The following is a 5,194-nucleotide window of genomic DNA, read 5'->3' on the forward strand; positions in this document are numbered from 1 at the left end:
TTAAAAGGGAGTTTTTCCTTCCCACTGTAGCCAAGTGCTTGCTCACAGGGGGTCGTTTTGACCGTTGGGGTTTTACATAATTATTGTATGGCCTTGCCTTACAATATAAAGTGCCTTGGGGCAACTGTTTGTTGTGATTTGGCGCTATATAAAAAATTGATTGATTGATTGATTTGTCAAGTTAAACGCGCAGGTGCATTTAACTTCCTTTTCAATTTTTCAAATTAAAACCTTTTTCTTATTCAACTCCAAATTCCTTTCGAGAACATTTTTCTTCTAAAGTCAGCTATTTTTGTATTGAGTTTTGATTTGACCCAACTTCGAAAAGTACGACGACGAAAGACTAATTTTTGATTTTTGGTAGAGAATAAAGACACTCAAACTTTTATTCTGACAGCCCAGACTACGGAGCACTGCAGAGATAAAACATCCAGGTCAGCTAAGCCGCCCAGAGAGTGAACTGCCATCGCAAGTCATAGCAATTACATGGAAAGTGTCCCCGGTAACCTGCAAAACCAGGCGGGTGACTGGCAGAGTTCCTTTGCCAGGGTACCGGAGACAGCTGTGCAGACGGATGGGTCCTCGACTGAAAAAGCAGACAGTTTCCAGCATTGGACCTCACAGAGACCAGCAGCACTGCCTCCCAAGTAAGACCGGAGTGTGTCAGATAAACAGAGTGGCTTTATCTAACTCTATCCAACATCATTAATCTTCTCTCAAGTTAATAAATACCAAAGTAAATTACCTGCTAAATTAAGACAAATTTAACTCCTAAAACTCCCGCTACGAAACCAAATTATCTGAACATCATATAATCATTGCTCATTGAATGTCTTCATCATTAAATTGCTCACTGTGATATGTCCTGTTATTTAACTCCTGCCAGAGTTAAATAAATATCTTAAATGTGTGAAGTTGTCTGTGATTTTTGAATGGTTTTACAGAGGGTGTCGGATCTGACTTGCGGAGCTTACTCCTTAGAAATTTTGAGACTGATTTTAATATTTCCTATCGACTGACCCCTAAAATCAATGATATTATAACCTTGTTATAATAACATTCAGGCACCTATAATAACATAGGTGGTGCCCTTTTCTGAGGTAAAATTATCCACAAGTGATAATTTCAACTATCCTGTAAATCATATAAAAAAGACAGTCAATTAAGTTGGAAGCATATAGAACAACTTAATCTGCCCTTATCCAACTCTGTGCGTGTGTATGAGAGAGAGAGAAAAAGAGAAAAAGAAAGCGCTGTGTTCTTTTCACATGAGAAAGTCATGTTTAATATGAGGCCTTGGTCACGGTTAAATTCTGCGAGTTTCCAGGTTTAAAACTGTTTACCCAGATACATATTGCAAAATTGCGAGATTCCAATTATTGTAATCACTGTATTCGTGACGCCAAGGGACTAGTTAAATTAGCTACTTAACCAGTCACAAACCTTGTGAGTCAGTCAGTGAGTTGTGCTTTGATTGTCCAGCCCCGATTTGCGTGAGCTGAGATTCTGATTTTACACTGAGCCTATATTCCAGAAATGATTGCCAGTGGTTGTGTCCCTGATCAAAAGCTTGTTGGAGAGAAAAGGGGGGGGGGACCCCCATGTCCACCATCTTGTGTGTTTTAAGGCGCTGCATTGTTCAAAGGATCACCGTGTCCACCATTTTGTGAAAAAAAAAACAAGCACATTTTTAAGAATTTATTGTTGTGAGTGGAAAAGTTTGGAGAGGAGGCGTTGCCTGCTTCAAACCCCCTCTGTGTGCAAATTACGTCACGACGCACCGGCATCACGATGCTATCCACAGCTTGACGCACCGCCGTCAAGCTGCGCTACATCACACGCTCGATGGAAACAGTCGCCATCTTAGTAAGCCCGCTCCGAGCTGCTTAGCGGCCACAAGTGGTGTTGAAAATCATAACGATTTGTTTCATTAAGCATTACTTGGTGAACCAAGTTGCTTCTAATGGTCACTAACTGCATGAAACCTGCATGTTAATCATTCCATGTAATTTCATTCATTCGATTTCAGCTGTCGGCACGTAAGGGCCTGCTAATAGTGCGCTAACACAAGCTAGCTTCTACAGCCATGCTAAAGGTATATATATATTAACTCTATATTAACTCTCCTACCTCATTAAAAGAACATCTCATTCGGGATTGATTTCTTTTAAAGTGAAAGTGTTAAAGCTTTCCTAAAGTGTAACCCATAGCAATTCTAAACAGAGAATATTGGTGTTACATCACAATAACTAAACAAAGAAAAGTTCTACTTGTGTGTACATAATACAACGAATAACACTCCTCAAAAAAAAAAAAAAAAAAATCCTTTTGCATTTGTGTGAATTCTCCACTGCTGGTTTCACCTGCAGTTAACTCACTAATCCCTTTCACACTTCTGCAGCTGGTTCATCTGTAAATACTTTTATTATTGCTCATCTTATCCTTTTGTTGTTAATTCTTTATTGTTTTGTTTCTGGTGGACGCTGTCTAATCGTCATCCCAGAAAGCCAACATGGCCACACCCAGTGACAACAAACCAAGAACTTCTACCAACCTGGAAAGCCAAGCTCATTGCGACTCAGGTGAACTTTTAGAAGAGGTGTTTTCCGACGTAAATGCAGAAATATTGCATGACTACTTGCACAACATGCAACAAGCCACACATGAAGGCATAGTTGCTGAAATGTCTGAGCTCATCAGTCAGACATTAGCAGCAACTGTGGAAAAGAAAAACCTGACTACAGTGCTTGGCAAGTTAACCATTGCCACAGCCCTGAAGCTCAAACATGCTGAATTACTCATGGAGAAATCAGTAATTTCTCTAAAAAGGCAGAAAGAACAAAATGCAGAATTGCGTGAGGAGATTGCAGAGACAGCAATTAGAAGAAACACAACAGTCTTTGACCCTTGCTGAGGAAAAATTGGAAGAACTGGAGGCTTCCCCAGATCAGCCCAATGGATCAGATACCGCATCTGACCCTGGAGCTAAAGACAAAGCCTTACTCCTGAAAGAAACTCTTCAGGAACGTGACAATGAAATTGAGGTGTTAGAACTTGAACTTAGTTCCGTGCAGCGGGAACAAGGAGAAGTGTTGTGTGGGCCGCTGAAGAGGAGGTACTGCTGGCCCACCACCACCAGAGGGCGCCCTGCCTGGAGTGCGGGCTCCAGGCACCAGAGGGCGCCGCCGCCCCACAGGAGCAGCCTCGGTAACAGCTGTCACCCATCACCTGAGACAGCTGACGGCAATTATCACTGGGGTATATCAGCAGGACGGCATCTCCACCTCATGGCCGAGATATCGTTTCTACCTACGAGGTAACGTATCAAAGCTGACGAAGTGTATCCTTTTGGATCAGTGTATAGCTTGTGTGGATTACTGTTCCAACGAGAGGTGGAGGTAACTTCCCTGCTGTTCGGAGTCTTGGGTGCAAACGCGCCCCCATCTAACTGTTCTTTGTTCCTCGCCAGCAGTACCAGGTCCGACACGCGGAGGCAGTGGCCACCTGGGAGTTCGGGACTTGGCGGCTCCAGTATTTCCGGGGTCCTGTGGCGGAGGAAGCGGTGTGGTTCGGGTCTTACCTTGGAGAGGCGTCTCCTATCTTCGAGCCTGCCCACACGACACTTTTGTGACTTGACTGTTGTCCATTTTGTGATTGGTTGTATTCGTTGTGCACGTTCACAACAGTAAAGCCTTGTTATTTGACTTTCTCCATTGTCCGTTCATTTGCGCCCCCTGTTGTGGGTCCGTGTACTGACACTTTCCCAACAGGATATCTCGGCCAACGTCATGGATCCTGAGGGGCGTCAACCGGCTGTTGAACGGCCAGTGGAAGAACAGGACGCGCAGGCGTCCGCGGGAGGGGTAATCGGTGAGTTGCAGCGGATCCTCACCGCTTTCACGACTCGGTTGGATTTCATGACCGAGCAGAACGTCCTCCTGAACCGCAGGGTGGAGGCTCTCGCCGCGCAGGTGGAAGCGCGCCCTCCGGGCGCCGCTGCTTCTCTCCCTCCCGTAGATCCTGTGCATAACGTTGACGTTCCACTGGTTGTTCAACGACCTCTCCCTCCTTCCCCGGAAGCATACATAAGCCCTCCAGAGCCGTACGGAGGCTGTGTGGAGACGTGCGCGGATTTTCTGATGCAGTGTTCGCTCGTCTTCGCACAGCGTCCCGTTATGTACGCGACCGATGCTAGTAAAGTAGCTTATGTCATAAACCTGCTTCGCGGTGAGGCACGCACTTGGGCTACAGCGCTCTGGGAGCAGAATTCACGGCTCCTTCTGACATACGATGGGTTTGTGAGGGGGCTCAGACCCGTGTTCGATCACCCTAATAGGGGCGAGACCGCTTCAACCGTGCTACTGTCAATGAGACAGGGGCGCCGGAGCGCAGCTGTTTATGCAGTCGACTTCCGCATCGCGGCTGCGAGATCCGGCTGGAATAACGCTGCCCTCCGCGCCGCCTTTGTAAACGGACTGTCTTTGGTTCTCAAGGAGCACCTGGTGGCTAAGGACGAACCGCGGGATTTAGACGGGCTTATCGATCTTGTCATACGGTTGGACAACCGGTTAGAAGAACGTCGGCGGGAACGAGACGAAGGGCGCGGCCGGGCACGCGCCGTCCCTCTCCCTTCCGGTTCCGACTGCGCTCCGCCTTCCCCACGCTCCACGGCCCCTGCGCTCCGTGGGGCCACAGCTCCCCCTACTGACGAAGCTATGGACACGAGTAGGGCAACATTTAGGGCACCAGCTGCACAGAGGAGACGGGCCCATGGAGCTTGTTTTGTTTGTGGTGCACTAGAGCACCATGTGAGAGACTGCCCCGAGCGGTTACAACACCAACGCCCGCCCCTAGAGACTGGGCTAGGGGTGGGCCGAGACATTCACGTGGGACACACCCACATTGCTACATGACTCCCAGTCACGATCCTGTATGAAGATTTAACCCTGAAGGCCCCAGCACTGGTGGACACGGGCTCTGAGGGGAATCTGTTGGACTGCAGATGGGCCAGGGAGATAGGGCTCCCTCTGGTGGCGCTTACCTCGCCTGTGCAGGTTCGAGCGCTAGATGGCTCCCTGCTCCCTCCAATCACACATAAGACACCACCTGTAACGCTGGTGGTGTCAGGAAACCACCGGGAGGTGATCGAGTTTTTTGTGACTCAGGCCACTTCCCGTGTGGTTTTAGGCTTTCC

Source organism: Thalassophryne amazonica, chromosome 4 (assembly GCF_902500255.1).
Source record: "Thalassophryne amazonica chromosome 4, fThaAma1.1, whole genome shotgun sequence".
NCBI lineage: Eukaryota > Metazoa > Chordata > Actinopteri > Batrachoidiformes > Batrachoididae > Thalassophryne > Thalassophryne amazonica.